Consider the following 22,802-nt stretch of genomic DNA (forward strand, 5'->3'; position numbering starts at 1 on the left):
AGTAATTCTACTCTCTTTTATGTTATCAACCCGTGACACAGTGAGGATATAAATGTAGATAAAAACATTGAGTTAAAGTAAATGAACCAATAAATGGAATGAAACCTAAGTATTAAAGCCTACAAATAAGCAAAGATTAGTTGAAAATACAGTACATGCTGATTAAAGTTAAATATTTGGACAGTGAGTTAATGCTAGTTGAGCCGTGAATGTTAAACGGATTTCTTTTATTCATGTTTTTGTGTAAAGACTCTCTCTTGCTTGGAGTTGTAGGGTTTACAAAAATTTAAATCAGTCCAAACTTAAATATATGGATATTCATGTGCAACAACAATGGCAATAAAAGCATTTTTTTATTTCCCAAATGTTAAAGTGTTTAGAAATAAGGCATAATGTGGGTCTGACAGGGTGAATGAATGAAGACAGCATGAAGAAAATGCTATTTCAAGTGGACATAAATAGCCTCTTTGTGTGCACTTTTAGCTGACGTGATTGGACCACAGACAGATCTGAGCACTCAGGAAACTCGACCAGAGTATTTAACTTGGAAGGTCGAGGCGCTACGAGACTGCCAGAGTCTTCGGAGAACCAGCTCGCCTCACCCTGTCTGCCATAAATTCTCACCCTCTTCGGTCCCTCGCAGGCAGCGGCGCCTTATCCGTACTCCACATTTCAGTGGAGATTCCCGGTACAGAACCGTGGTTTAATTAGAAAGTTATGCGAGTGTGATGTCAAAGTGCAGCTTGAGACACCGGAAAGCCAGACCAGGGTATACTGAAAGTAGGGCCGTGGATAGCGGGCCCCTCCAGTGCTGTTACAATAAAGTCTGCTCCCGAGAGCTTATTTTCAAGTCTGCAATTCGTCCATTTCACATTGTTTTTATTTTCATTTAAGTGAGGGCACTGTAAAACTTGAGTTGCCTCTTACCCTTCAGAACTCTTTATTTCAGGCATATTACCTAAATCACTGGAGGTACGTTGGAAAAACAGGACACCCCATAAAACCCTGAAAAAGGCCTCCTGTTTTAACATACTCATGGGGAACTGAATCAGACTCTTTGTGAAAAGAGCACTTGTGTCGGATTGAAAGACAATGAAACGGGACAGGCAAGGTTCAGGAGCATTTTATTATCCTTTTCTGCCTTTTTTCCCAACACGTTCGACCATTTGGACTCAGGAGGGAGATATACAGTAAATTGTGACTTGAGACTAAACACAAGCAAGCCATAGTTCTCAGTTATTTCAGAATATGACACAATATTTCCCTGCAATATGGCTGCAGTTCTGAGGTTTACACTCTTACGGGATGGGGGGAGAAAAACTGGAGCTTAGGGAACCTTTAGCCCAACCTTCAATTTTGTTGATTGACAGATGGGCCAACCTGTGCCCTTTTTATCTTGTTATCGGTGATCAGTAGAAGCAAGGAGGAGGAGTGGGTGAGGAGGAGAAAGAGACAAAGAAAAATAAAAGTACTTAAGGACGGTCAATATGACATCATGCAGGTTGAAGGACTTTTCATTGGTAGTTCAATCTTGTAAAGTGCTTTACAGATTTACCGGATTACTTTATCATTGCATATTTATGGGATTTGACATATGTGCATGAGGTATTTGGCTTCCTGTGGTGTGTTCGGTAGGTTCAGGGGTCAGAGTAAAGTGCACGTCATTCACTTGTATGTTTGCTCTGAAATTTGCTGAAGGGAACAAAAGATATAGACAAATGTTACCATCCTTCCAAGATAAACTTACGTCTTTTTACAGCCTTGCAGCCCTATCTGCAAATTCTTTGCTTTCTTGGAGTCCAAAATGAATAGAATTGAATAGCCTTGGGTTTTGTGCTAAATGTTAAAGAAATTCAGAAGTGCTTATTCGATGTTGGACTGTTGGTTGTTAACTCTCCTGTGACTTCTGTAATACCCAATACCTGGGCTGGATAAAAATGTCATCACAATAAAAACAATGGGTTTTAAATGATTCTTGATTGTTGGAACATGAGAAACATTCGCTAAGCAGTGGAACATTTCACAAATCTGAATGGGTGGTTTAATTCTATCGAACATTTAGTGAAAATTTTAATTGAGTAAAATTATGTCAGTATAATTATTGTTAGCATTTTATCGCTCTACTGATTTCACATCTTCATCTAATAACCTTCACCCATCTGTGACTGTAAACAGATAAGAATATGTTTTGAATATATTTGAGGTCATACTGGATGCAAACATGGCACAGAAAGATAATTACAAACTACTTTGATAATCAGTCAATCATTAAGGTGATTTTTATTGCAAAAATGGCAGAAAATGCAATTTTTAGGCACAATTTTTTATTGCGTTTTCACATGTATATAGACAAAAACAATACAGCAAACAAGGTAAAAATTAAATTGACAATAATAACACTAACAAAAATAACACTAACAAACTGTCTGGAGATGCTACTATTCAGCCCACTGTTCCATTATGCACTTGTTCAGTTGGTGTCATGTCTCATGTAAATGTTCCATTTTACCCAGTTTTTTTCAGACACATTCTCTATGAGTCTCAACAGGTATGTCAATTTTTCCATAACAAGGATTTCCTGGACAATTTCCAACCGCTGCTCCTTATTTCCTGCTTTACTAATGAACATTAATGGGTTTTTGACTTAGAAAAGAGACATTTTAAGACATCACATTGGGTTTTGAGCAACTGCTGGACATTCGCACTATTTTCCGATCTTTTTTTATTGCTCTTTTGCAGTCAGTTGGAGTGGAGGTTAGCAATTGCAAAGACAGATTGTCAAAGTGTTTAAGAGTAAATGTATGCAAATCGGCAGACATCAACACCTTTCTTATCAGTTTTATACCTTTTTTGCCCTTTGAATGTCAAATAAGTGCCTGTAATATAAAGTACATGACAATGTTACCGAAGCACTTTGGTCTGAGCATATTTCAAAAGGAATTTCTGCACAAATGAAAGACACTCTCTTGATCTTTGCAAGATCTCTTATGGTTAATCCCATGCAGACGACCCTCCTCTTGCATTTGTTTTTAAATTGACAACCCGAACCATTCCATTCCTTTGGTCACGCCGAGCCTTTGTTCAACAACGAGAGGCAGCATCAGATCCACCCTCTGAGTCCCAGTGCATCAGGCGAGTGGGGACTCTCTTGTTTCATGCGGTAACTATAAAACATGCCCCAAGTACTTGCAACAATTCTGCTCGAAGCCGCAGCCACAGTATTCCCCCTGAAACACTTAACAAGGGACAATTACAAACTCGTTGCAAATTATGGCTGCGTGCATTTGGGAGTTGTCAGATAGCTCAAGTGGTTTTAAAACACTTTAAAAGCTGAAGGGTTTTTGAAATATTGCTATTTGTCTAGGCAGCAGCGGTGAGGAATGCTAGCTCAGGAATGCTAGGATCACTGTCAAAACTGTTGCATGATTTAACAATAGAAAAGCATTGAAATATTAATGGATAAATTCTCTGTTTTGTCCTGAAAGAGTTTGAGCCTTGATGTAAATCAATGAGTGCACAAAGTCACAGGAGATAATCAAATCAGGCAACCTTTCGCTCACTTATCACATTTTTTTGGCAAGCACCTCATGCGCGGATAATGGATTCCACTGTGAAAAAGAATAAGATCGATATTTTTTATTGCCTGGTGAGATGTTTCTAACCACATTAAAGAAACCCTCTGGTGTCACAACTTAACCCCTCGCAGGGATGATGTGATTTGTTCTCCCTGCATACAGTCGCAATCTGCTAGCGATCTTTTTTCCCCCCTTCATCTGCTTAGTGCATGTCGGGTGAGGAATGTAACATTGATAAATTGTTGTTGGATGAAGATGGATTTGATTTTCTTCATCTGACTGTCTCATCCTAAATCATCTCCAAGGAAGCGTGAGAAATGATTGGTATGCATTTTATCCTGTCTATCTGACACGTTGTTCACACTCACCTTTGCTGTGAATCCACATTTTTTTTGAGTCCCTACAGACACAAACACATACACACACACACACACACACCAGTAGGCTATGGCTAACATGCAGCAGATGCCCAGGCTGTGGGAGAGTGCAGAGCCAGTGAGCTGCAGAGGGAGGAAGTCAAGTGTAGTGTTTTTTACTCTCCTGCCATGCCACTTTTCTTTATTTTTTTTTCCAGCTTGGCCAGTCCTGTTGTGGCCCGTGATGCAGGGTCCCAAGGGCCCGGCGGTGAAATAGTAATATGGACCATCTGACACCTGTCAAAACAGCCCTGTTAGTTGAGCGTCAAGCCCTGTCAGCTTGCAGAGGAAAGTGCTACGCAGCCTCTCAATTTTCCCCCTCGTTCCCCCCAAGTCTCCCTCTCTCTTCCTCTCCCCTGCTCCTCTCTCTCTCTCTCTCTCCAACACTCTCTCTGCATCCCTCTCCCTTTCACTCCTGAACCTTTCACTAATTCCTCCTCTCCTTCTTCCAATCTCTATTTCTCATTTTCTCACATCGTTCTCATGCTCTGACACGCTCCTTCGCCCATTTATCTTTGTCTTTCTTACTCTCTGGATATATCCACATTGCAGATCTTCGCACTCGACTCCGACTTTCTGCTCATATCATCATTCCAAATGATATTCACTCGAATTCGAGCCACATGATACCAATATAAACTGACGGCAGGGAAGTCGCATTTGTTTCTTTAACTTCATTTCTCCAAAAGATATTCTGATTATCATATGTGTCTTCCTGTGCTCCCTGCAAACACAGGCTCAGACAAGCTGCCAGGATGCCACAATTTCAACAGTGCTCTCAAGCAAATGATGTAACATTTACTTTTCATGGCAACACTGACATATTCAGATTCAATAAAAGTGATATGCAATATGCATACACTGGGATTTGATTTAATAAACAAAAAATAATACATTTGTTGTTTACACTAATATCTAGGAAGGATATCATGTTTGAGAGAAGAAAATTGAAATGACCGTGTTTGGCTGGTTTTGAGTTTTGTTTCGTCTTCATTCTCTGCCTCACCCTTCTCTCTTGTCCAACTGGCTTCACTCCCCACATCGCTTCCTTTTCCTCCTTCCTCCTCATGCTTCTCATCTTACCACATCTCATCACTTTTTACAACAGTAAAACCACACACAAACTGCAACAAAGCAACACATTCTCATGAACGGTTCTCATGATATCTTTTAAAATGTGACCGTTTTATTTACTTGGTCGCAAGACTGCTGTTTTTCTTTTTAATCATGCTTTGATTCAGCTTTTTACAATATAATTTGAACAAATAAAACAACACAAAAAAGAGATGTAGACATGCAATCATAACCATACATATATACAACTTACGGAAGAGGATTAGGCCCAGGTAGGAGAAAAAAAATAAATTATTATTAAGTTCCAGAAAAAAGTCGAAATGTCTAGAAAAAAAGAGGAAATACAATGTTGAGAAAGTACGTATATAATATATAATATAATACAATATATGTCCAAATATTCACATAAATTACATACAAGCAGATTTACCCCAAATCAATACTTATCGTAGCCTACCACCAAGAAGAGCTCATTTATGTGTATGGGGATTTTAGTACTACTATACCTTTAAATATTGTATCTATTGCTCATTTTATGACATTTATGAAATAAGTTTGTAGCTTGCAGTCTGCCTTAGTGTTTGGATAGATGTGCCATTACCTTGAAAACAGTGTTACTCTGATGACTTATTGACACAAATCTGTGAATATCTTTACTGAAAACAAAAAGTTTACTTTTTTTCCTCGTTATTTTGACCTTTTTTCTTGAAATTGTATTTCAACTTTGATCTCAACATTTCGACTTTATTCCCGTTATTTTGACCTTTTTTCTTGAAATTGTATTTTAACTTTAATCTCGACATCTTGGCTTTATTCTCGTTATTTCGTTTTTTTTAGGTGAAACAAGCTCGACAACAAGGTTTTGCTTGTTAGATCAAAATAAGTCTATATAATAGATTACTAATATGCACACAGCCCCAGCTGGACGGGTGTGTCAATCGTTTTAATGATGGTAGATCACCGCAGTTTTTTCTTATCTGTCAAAATGATGGCCGAAGTTTCAATCATTATTAAAAGAAATCCATCAATTATGGAAAATATTCGGTTAACAGAGCCTCTGGTAACCTCCGGGGAAATATACACTTTCCATTTCTGGAAAAGCTTTTTGAAGTACATGGTTAGCTTTGGGAAACAAAACTACTTTTTTAGGTTTAGGCACCACGGGCGCTTAGTTAAGGTTAGGAAAAAGATCAGGGTTTGGGTTAAAATCACTTAATCGTGCAACTACTGGAAGTAGTAACGTAGGTGACGTAGAATGTAACACAAATGGTCACATATTTATGTACTTTTTCAGTGTTTGTTTGACCCTTCAACCATCCAGACTTTCTTAGTCTTTATTGAGATTTCCACACAAGCCTCTTGGCTTGTGATTACATGGGTTGTGTATGAATTACAGTGCATTACATTTCCCAGGTATAACTACAAACAGTGAACGAGAACAGCTTCAACAAAAGGACAACTGTTTCCTGCTGTGCTTCCCCCCCAGCTCTCTTCACCTCACACACTTTCTGCTCCTCTGCTGCTTCTTTCCGTGTATGTCAGAAGATCCAGAGATGCAGCAGTGGAAGTGGAGGGGGAACATCAGGCTCAGCTCCACTACTAGGAAACACGTCCTGCCATGGTCTGTGTCAGTTCAGCACAATTCAATTACTATCAGCCCTATCTGTTTACAATGGATGTTTGCAATTGCTTTCCCAGCGTGGAACAGGAACTGGGCAGGGGGGATTTAGTTTGTGTGGTCTCCCATGCTCCTGAGTCATTTTGTATTTGATATAAATGAAACAATAGAACAAGGGTCGGGGAAATTCATATCACATCTTGGGAGATTTTTAGGCAAACAGCAACAAAACAAATTTGTAGCTGCATCGAAGATGTTCCAAATGTCAATAAGTGGATGTTTTGATGGAAAAATTAAGTACATTCCCATAGTCGGCAAAACAGATGTTCTCATACAATCCAAGACTAGGCCGTTGCTTTGTACCTTTTATGTCCCTGAAATAAAAGCAAAGTTGTTTTTGGAGGCCAGTCATACTTATTTTATGGATCCACTCAATGATGCTGTTAAATATGGTGTTTTTATGTTAATTCTTTTCTCCTACAAAAGCAAAAGTGCGATGAAGAAAGTGAGTTCATCCCAAGTATTACAGCAGGGTGCAATTGTTGAAAGGAAATAGTCAAGAAAAGAAACAAGAAACGAACCAGCATGTTTCTTCTCTGCTTTTCATGTCTTATTAAAAACATACCCCTGGATAATCTCTCATATCCTGCCTATTAAAAAAGGCGAGCTGGAACTACCACCAGAGAAACTAAGGGCAATTGTTTCCAGTGTAAAGTCATTAGAACTCATAATGAGTCTCAGGCAGATGATTCCAATGTCCTTTTTCTTTTCAAGTTGTCCTTCCTGGTCAACGGATACTGCGTGGTTTCACTGATTCTGGTCCAGAAAAGCCTGATCCTCCCTCCTGGATATGAAATTCAATAAAAAAAACTCAATATCTTAACTATTCCACCGTGGAAAAATGACAATAGTATTGACAGTATTTCTTTGACCTAGGTTGACTTTGAGCAAAATCCTGCACTTGATTGGATTTCTCTGTGGCATTGATCATGACTCACATGAGGCATGCTATTGAGGTTTTCTGCTTCTAATTCAAGCGCTGCCTGAAGCACCAGCAGCCAATGTTGATGTGTTTATGTTGCCTTGCCATTTTTCTTTTGTGTCGGCTCCACAGACAATGATCGTAAGAATACGGTGGTACTTGCGGGGAGACGAGTGGTTTGAGTGCCCGACACGTGCTGTCAATTTGTCCATAATGTGATCTAATAAGGTCTCCATTATGGAAAGAACGGTTATGCTCAATGTGAATTATTTTATGGCAGTAAAAATACTCCTTTGCTGCACACCTACTTGCTCTTTTTCTTTAATTCAAAAGTGACGCAAGACCTGCACATGTCCCCAATTAATTAAAGCAGAATGGGTTGCGGGAGAACTGCCGCCTGTTCACAAGCACCGGCAAAGAGGAAACAGTCCGCGTTAGATTGAATGTAATTGCCTTGGTTAGACACACCAAGAACCATATGAGAGGTTTCACTTTCCCTACTCCCCTCTCCTCTTCTCCATACCAATAATGCCACTCTGCTGCTCGGTGAGAAGATATTATGTACATTCTATAGCCTTGTTACATTTAAGTACTTGCATTTCTATGTCAGGATAATGGACCTTGGCATTGAGATGTATGAGGTGTGTCTGATCCAAGTGGCTGGGCTGATACAGAGTTGTCTGATGGAGCATGGGATGGGAATGGATAGCTTGGCTGACAAAATTATTGCAGAGATAAAAATAAACAGTCCCCTTCACAAGTGTTGGGGAATAATAAGCCTAACCCCAATCAAAGTTAATGATGCTGTATTAAACAGCATTTATTGAGAGAGAGGGAGACAACAGCTGTGACATCTTGCATTTAGAGGAGAGATGGTAAACAAGATGTGGCGGTTGGTGGCATTTATAGGCTGGTGAGCAGATGACGGTAAAAGTGGGCGTGATGTTGAAGGGGTCAATAAGACTCCAAGGGATGCGGAGGAGAGATTGGAAAAAGGTCTTTGTTGCCTAAATGACTTGTTTTTGTCCAGCCACAACCCTGCGGGTATCTGTTTGCTTCACAATGTCAATTGTTGAAGGCACAATTCGTCAGATTTGTCTGTTGCATTTTGTAAACTCAACATTCTACATTGGCCCCTCCTCCTTCTGGCTAAACGACACCACAAGCGATCATCCCTTGATCGTGGTGCTCGCCAACCCCAGATTCACTCTGGCTGGGCAGAGAGGTTTGTCCATTTGGCATTTCGACTCCCTTTATTTGTGTTGTTATGGCACTGTCGCCGCCATTTCCAAAGCTTCCTCTTGGATTGTGCGTACGATCTGGCACTTTGTTGCTACACAGCCCTCACACTCCGCACGCATTGGCTTGGGGCTAGACAGCCAGTGCCCTAAGGTTGATGCCCCGAAACAACCAAACAAAACAAAATAAAAAGCAAGAAAGTACAGGCAGAGGGCAGGGTCTCTAAAGATACCGACACCACCAAACACATTTAGTGTGTGATAAGTGATGATTGATAGGGATTTTCAGCTGTTGTCTACACATTGTTTGTTCGGGAAATCCTACACATTGTGCCTTTAAGGCTGATTTAATCAAGATCATTCGTAGTTAGTCTAAAAAGTTATGTCACCTATAAAAAAGTGACTCAACCACCCACGTAGAACTTTTTCAAGGCCATTAATATCTGTTTGTTTGTATTTTTGTGTGTGTAACCCACATACTTTAATTTGTGACCAGTTTCATTAGGATTATGCAGAAAAACTGCAAACGGTCCAATTTCAGAGCAGAGAATTCAAACCAGAGAGCTTTGTTTATATTATTACATTTTTCAGACCAAGTATGACTAAATGCCTCTTAGTCAAATGGCGCCGCTATGCTGTGAATGCACACCAGTTGCGTGTCCTGATCTCTGTTCCCTTAATCACACTGCTATGTCTGCACATCTCCACAGCAACTGGGGTGGCCTTTATGCTGGGCTGCCTCGGGGCCTGATGAGGACGAGGGGAAGGCCTGAGGATGGGGAGGAGCAGCGGAGTTGATTTTGGCTCGAGCCACATATTTCTGAGAGTTGCTGTTTCTCTGCTACACCTGGTCCAGGACACAGGAGACGAGGCTCCAAGCCTCAAACAAACAGGTGGCACTGGATATTTTCTTGCGTCGTTGGGTTGTCACTTGCTATTGGCCAGAAGTAAGCATTTATTAACGTGACTCAGGCACTCATAAACAGCTATTAGTGAGGGATTTTCTCCATCTCAGATTCAGCTTGGGGCTTAGCGAGCTGGGGGCCAACGACAATGTGGCAAGCAGACAACTTTCCACCTATTACATCATCGTCGAGGCATCCTGTGATGACCCCTCTAGCAGGATAGTCCGAAATAACAAGGTCAAAAATAATATGGCTTCTTAGCACAGAACTCAACTCTTCTCAGCCTTGTGTCTTGGCTTCATAGCCAGTCCCAGAGATTGCGCCTTGGGGTCCAATCCAAGGTCAGCCACAAAAATGCCCGACTAGGGAACAATCCAACAATTTAATGTCAGCAGTTCACATCTTTTCCTCCTACTCCTCAACCTCAAAGTAAGAGAAAATAGTGTGAATTTTGCTACATCTACAGTCTTGAGTTCTCCTCCGACATCAGGTTGAATTGTTTCCAATCCTGAAATACTGTACCTCTCTACCATATCCCATTACCTGTCAGTTTCTATTTCACTTTTTGAACGAGAAGGCATATTATTTTCCACTTTAATGGCATGATCTCTCAACAGTGACTGTCAGCAGCTTGGAACATGGTTTTCACTTTTGCAGTTTTGTCCTTGCTTCAGTGGACAGAACAGTAACAGGCTCCATTGAAAAGAATGTCGAAAAAAATAAGTGTACAAGCTGGTTTACAGCTGTATTCAGTGCAAAAAGTTGAAGTGAGGAAAAGAAGAAATGTTGACAAGTTGTTATTTTGTATTAGATTTTCTCTTGCTGCAGTGTCACTGACCTCTCGTTGATTTATAATAATGAAGAATAATTGGATTCATATATATAGTTAAATGTCTTCATCTGAATGTTTTAGTCTTGTGGATTTTACAGCCTTGCTATTTTAACTGTATTTCTGATTCAGTTAGAATGAATGTAGGATAAAAAAAATGGAAAAACAAAACTGAGGTTTTATGAAGGTTAACTTTGTATTACTATTTACATAATGTATACCTTTTATTATCTTTTTTTAATTTCCATTCCAATTTGTAATAAATAAAGCAATTTAGTGAATATAATCAGAATGAATCCAATACCTTGGATATATGGTAAAATATAATAGTTTTGCTCAATATTTCCATCATTTTAAATGTTATAAATTATGAAAGTCTGAAGGAATACAATTTTTGTTTTACTACTCTTTTCTTTGCTAGTTTTACTGTGGAGTTAAAGAGGACTGAAGGAAAAATTAACATAAATCTCCAGTCTAGCACTAACCCCCTAAAGTGTTTAAAGGATACAGATTATGAAAAGATATGATAAAAGTTCAACCAAATGAATACAATATACAACGTTTTCTAGTGTTCTTCTTCAAGGTGCAGTATTGATTACCATTATGATGTGCAAAACCTCACACATTTTAATTACTAGCTTGTTGCTTCTGCTGTCTGTTTTTATAATTACTGCAATGTTGCACACTAGTCTTCATTGGAACTTTGTGCTGAAACCTTCAACAACAGATTTTCACACCAGAGCTGTTGGTGCTACTGTGGCATTGTGTTACTGTTCACATAGCAAAATCACTGGAGGAACTTTGGTTACATATTTGATTAATCACATATAAGTAGAGATGGTCCGATCAGGTTTTTTGGGACCGATACCGATCACCTAAAGCCTCACCGAGCCAATTACCGATCAGAACCAATCGATCACGTGGGACGATATTAATATTTATATTTTACTCTTGTTTTCCCCCCATCAATTCATCCACTCATGAACAGGCCTATAGTCTTTCATTTATGTTAACCTTGTAATCATTTATTTACTAGATACTACTAGATTACCTAGATTGACCTTTATTTATTGCATAGCAGTAACTTTAATATTCCTTCATAGCAGCAGTGGCACTGTGGAAAGTTCACTCATTTATTGATACTATCCATTTTAAATGGCTGTATTGTTGCATATATCGTATAAAATAAAATTCAAATAAAAATTGAGCCTATTTAACAGGCTAAACAAACTCAAAATGGCACTCTGAACATTGGTGGCATTATTGCACATTGAACTACAGTACAGTGTGACATATTATTATTGCTCACTCTCACACTAACATTTCTCTAGAAGTCTAAACGCTTGCATAAATTGCCGCTACATGTGATGTAGCGGCAATGTGATGTGATGATCTGAATTTTCGATCGATCATTTTTTTTATCATATCGGGCCGATCCTATCAGTTGCCGATCGATCTGCGTTATCCCTACATATAAGCAGTCGAGGTTTTAAGCCTGGGCTATCATTACAAAAACCTCCAAGTCACAAACTCACTTCTTCCTTGCATCATCTCAACAAATGTCTGGATGGCAGTGACAAGATTCCATAAATCCCCCTGTTCCTGATAATTCATTCTCATACAAACATGCTCTTTGCACTCTAAACATGACCCAGATTTAATGCATCATTTTGCAGTCCCAATAATACATGCATTGTTTATATGCAAAGGGAGGCGGCATTGATTAACACAAGACACTCTTATTTTGCACAGCAAGCCAGACCCCTCATGGTCACCCCACAGTGCTTGTACCACAACCTCTATGTGGAGATATGCATGTCTTTGTGCTGTGCATATGTTTTTGGTAAGAGTAAAAAAAAAAAAGAAGTTTGTTTTTGGTTTGCTGACTCCAGAAAGGGCCCTCATACATTATAAGTGCTCCAAGCAGAACACACCAGAGGGAGAGGATTTCTGCTCTAGGGCTCTGCTCCAACATTTGGTTGCCCAACCAACACTGCTAATTAAGGGGCTTTGGTCCCAGCCCCAGTTCTTTGCTTCTCCAATCTACCACTGGGCCCCCAGGCTCAGTGGGCATCAGGGGGCCACTGAAGAACTGTGTGGGGCAACAGAGCATACATACTGACTATGTCACATAGTGGGTCACTGTTTTTACCCAACTGAGCTTTGCCTCTTTATCTGCCCTCAGCATCAGGGTCTGCTGGTCACACAAATTAAGGGGCAATTAAGGCATTGAAACAGCAGAGAGATCAAAGTCGACTACTGAAGGAGAAGCCACTCTGGAGAGTTAAGCACTTTTATAAAGCAGCAATAGTCTGGCTTAATAGGAACCTGACCAATGAAAATACATCATATTGTTCCCTATTATTCCCAAACGAAACAAAGAGCGGACTGTTTTAAAAATGGGTTAGATACTGTTAAACCACTTGAGCCTGCTGTTACAACGTGTTTTCTTCTACAAAATACGCACACACACACACACACAATATTTTTTTTTGTATTGGTGCAAAGCATAGTTCAATTTAGTTGAGGTGGGGAGGACATCTCAATCTTTCCACTTGTCAAAGATGAGAGATTCAAAAGAAAAAGAGGTTGGGTAGAATCAAGTCTGCAGAGAATTTCAACAGCTCTGAGCCATCATTGAGATTCCTGTATCTCTGCTAATTTCCATCAGCATGACAGAGAAAAGGGGGAACAACAAACAACAGCTTTCATCATCGCTCACTTTTGTTTCCCTGCCTTGTGCAGTGCAGTAACTCAATGCCAATCTCAGAGCAGTCAAACAATTTCTTCAATGAAATGAGCTTCATGGATTAAAATGCAATTTGCTACAGTTAATGAAAATGAATTCTGTTTAAACACCGGAGTGCTTATTGAGTTGGGGTTTGGGAGGTGGGGGCTCCCTTTAAACAATAAGACCCAACAGGTCTTTGTGGAGAGGCTGTCTGAGGTTTTGCAGATGGGCTCTGCTGCTCTTGGGAGAAATGAGATAGCGCTGGCTAATTTAATTCCGATACAGTTGTAATGTTATAAGGGGTCACTTGGGCAGACTGGGGTGGGGCAGTTCAATATAACTAAAAAAGCAGGCAGAAAAATAGAAGTTTCAGAAAAGTTTGTTTTATTCTCCAAAGGGCAGGTTATTAACAGGTCAGCCTAACCTCATTCAGTGGTTTATATATCTTATTAAAAAAGTTATGCACTATTTTTCATGCATTATCATACAAATGTCTAGCATCAGGAACAAGCACTCCATCTGTGCAACAAAACCATGTGGGTAATTTTGGGAATAGATAGTGGTTTCGGTTAAACTGACAACATATGAACTACTTGGTTAGGTTCAGGCACCAACAATACTTGGTTAGGTTTAGGAAAAGACTGTGATATGGGTTAAAATGTTGTCTTAATTTTGTTTGTTACAGGACTGGCAGTCCCTGGGGCCTCCTACCAGTGGTCCAACTGGTAGGCCCCGGATAAGCGGAGGAAAATTGATGGATAGATGGATGGAAGGACTAGCAGTTCTTAAGTTTCTTAGTAATGTAACATGGGGAGTTAACAGCAGTGTCCTTGGTGAAAGTCCAGTCTCAGTTTGATCCATGCACCAGTCATTGTTAGCCAAGCTAATTAAAAGCTAAATCATCAATAGATGACAGCCAGAAACCAGAAATGGAAACCAGAAAGCTTCTAATGTCAAAATACGGTCTGTTTGCATACATATTTTACATTCATATGCAGATATTTGTTTATAGAGATTAGTGATGTGGCTGCTGATCCTGTATGGGAATGTGGAATCCCTATGATAGCACAGTGAGTAAGAATATCTGCCTGAGTGCATGCAGCCTTATTGCAGATGCAAAGATGCATTTTAAACACCCAGGCGTGCATGTGTGTGTGTGTGTGTGGGTGTTTGTGTTCATGCATGTGATTCCTCCCCCATATGTCTACTCAGAATTTGGTAATATTTCATGTCTCTGTTCTATTCTTAGCAGAGCGTCCACCTGTCCTGCCACCACCTCTTGAGAAACGGACACAAACCAAACCCAGTTAATCAGAGGCTACTAATAAACACATTATGTCTTTACTTTGAATCAAACTTTTCTTCTCTGCTGTAAAAAGAAAAACACCTGTGTGTGACACACTAAGAAGCGCAGCAGTTTGCTAGATGCCACATCTGTCTTGTGAGGACTGAACTTAACCATATTTTTCAGCGTGCTATGTTGCTCAGAAATATGCCAAAATCGTCCTGTGACTTCTGTCTGTGACACCCAGAGAGCATATGCTGATATATGTGCATCTCACTCAGCAGATTCACCCTAGGAGAAAGTATATCCCTTGAGAATGTGTGTATATATAGGAATGTGTACTGTGTGAGTACATTTGTCTGTCCACAAGCACATTTGTCTGAGTGGGTGAATATCTTCTGGTTGGCGGAGTGTTTTGGTCGAATGTGTGCATCCACAGAGATTTGCATGCTTTACAATGCTTCCCATAGACACCAGCAGCACACAGGCATTAATTTGAACACGGCGTACACTCATTAGGCTTGCTCTGCTATGTGGGGGCAATGTGACAGGGTAGGGGTTAGGTTATATCCGCCGAGAGGCTGTGTGAGTGCAACTGTTTGTGTGTTGGGGTTTGCTGAGAATGTTCATGGCTCTCTGTTTTCAAATTTATCAGTCTGAGAGTATTTGTATGTCTGGATATCTCTTTGCGTGTGTGCGAACATGCTTGTGTGTGTGTGCTGAAGCAACTTGTGGCGTGTCTCGTCTTCATGGCGAGGGAGGGCTTTGCCTCACTGCAGGGTGGAATGCACTCTAAATGTCCACAGAATAATTTGTTTTATGGAAAAATGATCAGCAAGAGCATTTGCCAATTCTTCCATACCAAATCTCTAAACCACAGCACACACTCAGTTTTCATTAATGTCCCTTGACATGCTACAATGATGGATAGAATGATTACAAAAAACAGTGTTATTGTGAAAAGATGTACATGAGTGAACCTTTACTTTGAGGCAAGGTTATTATAGTTAACGAAATAACGAAACTGAAAATTGAAAAAACATTTTCGTTAACTGAAATACAAATAAAAACTAGAACCACAACAAACTGAAACTGTATTTTGTGGTTACAAAACTAACAAAAATTATAGTGAAAATGTCCTACGTTTTCGTCTTTGTCAACTTTTTTCATACATGATCCAGTCTTTCTATTTCTCCGCCGCTAAGTGTGTGTATTCCTGCTTTGTGGGCTTCCTGGAGAAGCCTGAGTAAAATTACCGTAATGACACCATATTGGCTGTAAAGAGCAACTTCTCAGCTTTCAGAAACCATTGGAATTTTCCTGATAGTGCAAACCATTTAGTTATTATGGTAAACTTGTCGCCAGCGCAACACTCTGTAAAGTTTGGATGTTGTGCTTTCACTGTGTGCAAGTGAAAGTCTTCAATTCAACCATGATATTACAAATCACATTTTTTTGCAGCGGCGCTAATAATCCAGTAGCGGCAGAATACATGTAGGGAAACACTGCATAATCCTTTTTGGTTGATATGAAATGTATTTATTTAGCTCCAACTAAACAGCTGCTGGTTAGTGAACCTGCAGGAACACATGGTAAATATGTTTACTGAGACGGGGATGTCTACACTTCTAACCAAAATTCAAAACACCCGGAACTGTAAGAGTTAATAACCTTATTGGGGCTGAGATGGACAAACCAAAGGAAATAAAGGCAAAATGTATTATGACCTCTTTGAATCTGGCACCCAACACATAGCCCATTACAAAAAAACGAACACTAAAACTAATAAAAAATAAACTAAAACTAAGCATTTTCAGAAAATAGAAAAATAAACTAAAACTAGCAAACACACTCTAAAAACTAATTAAAACGAACTGAATTTGAAAACAAAATTCTCAACGGAATTAAAACTAAAACTAATGAAAAATCCCAAATTATTATAACCTTGCTTTGGGGCCTGTTCAACACCCTGTTAGCTGGATATGGATAAGGACATTAATACCAGGAACAGGTCAAGCCTTTAACCTCCTGGTGATACTTTATTGATTGGAATTTAACCACAACTCTGTGCTTTGAACATAAATTTACACCCGCTGACTTGCAAACCCAAACCTGCATTAGGAAGGACTTGGCACATGCTAAGTAATGACAGGCCCTCAGCACCCATTTTGAGATTCAGAACACCAGACACCCACATATTAAATATTCAAGCGGTAGAGGGGGGGATGAAAGGTTTCTAAGTGTTACCACTTTGGTCTTCGTATTGACTTATTGCCTGCTTAATGCTCAACCTGTGCTTAGTGTTTGACAACGTCAGTGTGAAGGGAAAATCTGATAAGCTGGCCACTCAGAACAAGAAATACAATCCTCACTACATTTGGCCCGCCATTAAAATTTGAGCAGGGCAATCAATAAGGAAAACAGATGTGTGAATTAAGTTATAAACAGCATGGGCGTCCTCACAGCCATGCCATGGTTACAACCAGAGCGCTTTTGATCTGAACCCAATGTGTCTGACCGTTGGGGAATGGGCACGGGGGCGGGGGGGGCTCACCGCCGGTGGTAACTCTTGTGCATGTGGAGGGATGCTGACACGAACAGCGCTGTCTGGACGCAGGGCTTAAAATAAAGCTGTTAATAAAGACCTCTGAGGTGAGGGACCGCCAAGGGTTGAGCTGGAAGAAAGAAGTCGAGGGACTGTGCTGTCCGCGAGGACGGGGGTGGAACTCGCTGCTTCGGGCCAAGCTACCAAAGAGGTGCTTGTTACAGGAAAGCAAGGGTGTCAGAGAGAGCAAGAGGATCCACACATATGCACCTCGCCCCCACCCTAACATTACATCGGCATCACAGGCCTATCCATCTCATTGACAGGTCGGTGGCGTCAAGTGCCAGGGGGTGTGACACTGCCGACACTGGAGTGTGCCCTACACACATACACACATTACTGGAGCCTCAGAATGCCCCCGACTCACATCTGGAGGGGGGGCAACTTGATCTGCGTCCGCAGCTTGGGGGGTCGTAGCAGGAAGGACGAGTGGGGGCCCTTTCACTTAAGCTGATCCCTTCCATGCAACTCTGTGGCACTTACATACGAGGTCAAGATCGTAAAAACCTCAGAATGTACAGTTGCTGGGGTTGCAGGGGTCTTGCAGGGCCCCTGATTGCATAGGCGGGGGGGGAGTGGGTGGAGACCTATTTGTATCCATTGGTGCATCAACATGTTTGGGTGTTTGTGTGAATGCTTTCACTTCATGTGTTGAAGCTTGTTCTGTAATATGGGAACAGGGTTAGAGAGGAGGTGACCCAGGTTTTCTGACGTGACTCTCTGTGAATGCAACCTCTATCCTCCCTGTGCACTTTGGGAAAAATACATAAACATGAATGTGTGTGGGTGGTGTTGGAAAACAGGAGGTCCTGGGGCAGCTGAGACTTTGCCCAACCTCAGCTGACCATATCTGCCCCATTCATCCTTGTCATGCGGATGGTGTTGCACGCATGTGTGACTGTTTGACTTTCCTCTGTAATGAAAATTCCACATGTGGCACATCAGACATGGTTGACGTTAGCTGTCGTCACTGCTCATCCTGGTCTGAGGGGGCCACTCGGATTGCACACCCACAAACACACACATACACAAACACACACATACACAAAGCCCCTAGAGAGAAAAAACGACAAATGTTTCTCCACTCGACTTTCTCTTGGGAGATACAGTGACAGGCTGAACTGTTTAAGGCAGCACTTTCAAAGCCTCTCTGAGACGATGGCAACTTTCCACGGCACTTTTCTCCTTCAGCCACTAAAAGCCACCAGAGAACTTACACAAACATGTTTCAAGCTATTGTCCCCAAGTTGTAAAATGAAGTCATCTCTAACAAAACCCTCTTTTATCCTCACAAGGATTACTTTTAAAGACACCAGTAACTTGTGTGTTTGTAAGAAGCGTCATCCAAACACCCTTTCAGAAACGATTTCACAGACGTCAAAATTTGTTTGTCGATATTCCTTCGTTAATGGGTAATCAATGTGCCGTTAAGGGGATCACTTCACTGCGAGATGTGCATTCCATTGAGTTGCAAATCGACCAAAGCAAATAACCAACAAGTGCATGGCAAAAAAAAGAAATTCTGACACAATGAGAACTGCAATTCTGCAGAGCTGCTTTCGAGGCATATCAGCAGACCCCAACTCACACCCCCTTTCACTTCCTGTCTTTTCCTTTTCTCTCACTCTCTTTCTCTCTGTATGCTGTTGTCAGCGGATGGTGACGACGGGATGGGATGGATCTTTAATAGATTTGTCTCGGGCAGCACAATGGGAGGAGGGATCGTTGTTAACATTATAACGTATCGATCGCTTCGACTCCATTTCCCAAGGCCCTGTCAGACAGGAGCCATTACTCACAGCAGTCAACCCCGCCAACCACACACACATACACACACATCCCCTTCTCATGGCTGGCAGTGACAGTGCCTGTCTACACCGTTTCACTATGTTCATGTCTTATGACCCTTTTAACCCTCCTTGTATTCCGCTTCTCTTCAATTTACTTTTTCCTCTCCCTCATCTGCTTAAACAGGGATATGACTCCTGCAGAGATACTGTATACATCCAGTTCAAAAGATAGCTTTTACTTTGTTCATGCTGATTTAGACATAATGCACTGAACTGCGGTGGTCACGCATAGGCGTCCAGAACAACAGTTGAATGTTTGAAAAAGAAAAAAAAAGAAAATTAATTGGGAAAGTCCGGTTATTAAACTCTAATCCAGCAGCACAGAACACCCACCCTTTGTCCATTTCATGTCAATCAAAGAACAGAACATTGTTAGTTATTCTTTGAGAGAAAGAATGGTTACAGGTTAATGGGCTTTGTGGGTTTATTTTACACAAAAGTCAGTACTTTGCTCTGTATATTAGTCTTCCGCCCTCACTGTGAGTTTGGGAGCACAGCCACACAGCGAGCTTAACGCACTTCCAATAAAGTTCGGCAGTCGCCCCTTTGAAGTTTTTTTCTGGAGGCTGTGAAACTGTGAAAACAGTACTGGACAACAAATCCAATGATAGTAGATAGCAAGATCATTTGCCTCAGATTTAGTGTTTTTATGTTGTTTTTAGACACACATTTTTTGCAGTGCATAATGCCATTTCAACTGTAACTTCTGTATAAAATTCCCTATCAACTGACTTAATTACCAAATTGCTACGTACCAGGCTGATAAACAATAAATTGTTCATCTTTTTAGGTTGTCCCTAGATGTTTTTATTTTGTCTCTGCATAACGTACTTTATTACCCGTGTCTCTTTTATCTACTGCTGATTTTAATGAGTTTTTCTCTTTCTTGTTTCTGGTTTCTGTAGCACTTTGAGAATTCTGTATGAAAAATGCTTTACAAATAAAATTTGTTATTATTATTATTATTATCTGCTCTTTCTGTGGATGTGATCTAAAAATTACAGAGCTTTGCATTAAGGGATTATTAGCATGGACAGTAGTGATCAGAATAATCAATTCAGTATGTTGGTAAGCAAGTAAGGGTTAGACCAGATATATTGTTAAGATTAATTAGGATAGTAACAAGAAAACTGGGTTCAAGTAGTCACTCGTGGTCAGATTAGTTACATTGCCCCTCATATTGGGAAGAAACACATTTTCAGCAGTAAAGATCAACATTAAAGCTCCATATTTAGTAAAAAGTCAACAAGAATGAGCACATTAGTGTCACACAGCTAGCATTTTGGCTAAACTGTTCAGAGAGCTGTGTGTAGCAAGCTAAGGCGTGTTAGGCATACTGAGTGTCAATATCCCACACTTTTCCCATTGTCACTGTTGATGCCTCACGTCCGTATACATCTGTGTCCACTCTTGTCCTTTTAAAAACTCATTTTGGTTTGACAGCTTGTAAAAACCCAGTTATTGGATTTTAACCCTGTTGGTAGTGCATTTCACACACAGCAGCCTTTAGGCATTTCTCTTTTTTGCTGTTTGCAAGTAGATGGAATTGACAAGAAAGCAACTTTTTTTCAATACAAAGTCAGTGGAGAGTGATGGATTGTTTTCCTCTCCGGTAGAGGCGGGGCTTAAGTGTGCTTTGTCTCTATTTAAACCAACATGAGATGGTCCAAGAAGCAGCCACACTGCAAAAAAGGTGTGTCTAAAAACAAGATGAAAACACTAAATCTGAGGCAAATGATCTTGCTGCATGGACAGATAATTTCACTTGACAAGATTTCTTAAATTAAGATCTAGAAATAAGCATGTTGAACGCTTAAAATAAGAAATAGACTCTTAAAACAAGATAAATGATCTTACACTTATAAATCAAAATGTTTTTTTTATCTTGGTAACAAACTGTGCTCGGGCCAGTTCATCGCTGCTTGCAGCTTTAATTTATCTTGTTTTGAGAGGCTTTTTTTTATATTAAGCTTTCAATATGCTTTTTTTTTATTTAACAATCATAATTTAAGAAATCTTGTCAAGTGAAATTATCTGTCCATGCAGCAAGATCATTTCCCTCAGACTTAGTGTTTTTATCTTGTTTTTAGACACCTTTTTTGCTGTGCATAATGCCATTTCACCTGTAACTTCTGTGTAAAATTCCTTATCAACCTCAACCGACTTAATCACCAAATTGCTATGCACCAGCCTGATAAACAATAAATTGTTCACCTCGTCTTTCTGTGGGTATGAAAAATACAGAGCTTGGCATTAAAGGATTATTAGCATGGACAGTAGCATGTGCAGTCTGTGTAGTGACCAGTGTTTGTGCCTCATCCAGTATATCACTACCCTTGGAGCTCCATTAATTATTCTGCCTGAGCCCCTTTGTATTTCTCCTACCTGTTTTCAGATCATTCATTGTTTGTTATAGACACTGATGGCACTCCATTACAACATGCGGGGTAGGTGGAAGAAAGGCTAGTTGCTCCTTCCTAATAATGTTAGACCAATTAGCTCTTCCTCATCTCGCAAAGCAATTTCCATCGCAAGCCTTCTCATTACTGCCATCGTTACCGCACCGCACCACAAAGCGAATGTGAAGGAATATAAAGGCAATTACTTAGCATGTAAAATGCACAACCATATCATTTAGTTTCTCTGTGCAACAGTCAGCGAGTGAAGCCCAAACAGAATTGCAAATGCAGGTACCCATAACAGCTAAATCAATTTCTTGCTACAGGAGTAAACTCAGTCTTTGTTCTGAGTATGGTTTATCAGTGAAGGGCAGATGTGGGAATAGTAGGAACAGACAGAGTTGTCTTTCTGGGCAGCAGATGTCTCTCAGCTGTACAGGCTATATGGGATGGAACTGACAGGCTTGAAACGTCCAAAGACAATCGGCTTCAGAGGGACTGTCCAAGCCAATATCCAGAGCAATGGATCTTCCCAGATGTTAATGAGTTGCGATTGTTACCCGGCTACAGGCCTGACCTTGTTTAAAGGCCAAGTTGTGTGTGTGTGTGTGTGTGTGTGTGTGTGTGTGTGTGTGTGTGTGTGTTTCAGTCATGTAATGTAAAACAGAAAAACACTTTTTGTGCACGACAAGCACAAACCTACATTTTCTTTTTTAAACAACTAAAAGCAGGCCTGTTCGCACACACCAAAGACTCAAAGACTTCAAATCCCAGCTCTTTGTCCCATTGTTCCCATCGCCCTCCAAAAAATAAAACCCACCCAGCAACCAGCAGTGGATCCATCACGATTTGCGAATCCAATTGCCTTGGCCTTCTCTGTCCCTGCCCATTTGATGACCTGCTGAAGATTGATGAGCAGAGCACTCCAGGGTCAGAGAAGATACCTTCTTTGCCCCACCACCATGACGGTGAAAACTTGTCTATGATCGTCAGGCTGAAATCTGCCCTCTTTTTTCCTCCCGATTCCCCTTGTTGAATGATGGTATGGAAAATGGAGAGTGAGGCCTGATACTTAAATATCAATTTCCCGGATGGTCACGCATCACCTACAGGTTATCTGTCTCCTGTGTTATTCTTCTGAGGTTTGATTTATTGCAGGAACCTACATATCACAGGTCTGTTTGTGAAATTTGACTTTTTGAATTTCTGTTCTCTCTCTGGGTTACTGAGTTGCTTCTACTTGTTTATCTAAAAATGGTTCTACTTTAAAGCCTTAAGTAGTTTCTTACCAACTC

Source organism: Centropristis striata, chromosome 9 (genome assembly GCF_030273125.1).
Source record: "Centropristis striata isolate RG_2023a ecotype Rhode Island chromosome 9, C.striata_1.0, whole genome shotgun sequence".
Lineage (NCBI taxonomy): Eukaryota > Metazoa > Chordata > Actinopteri > Perciformes > Serranidae > Centropristis > Centropristis striata.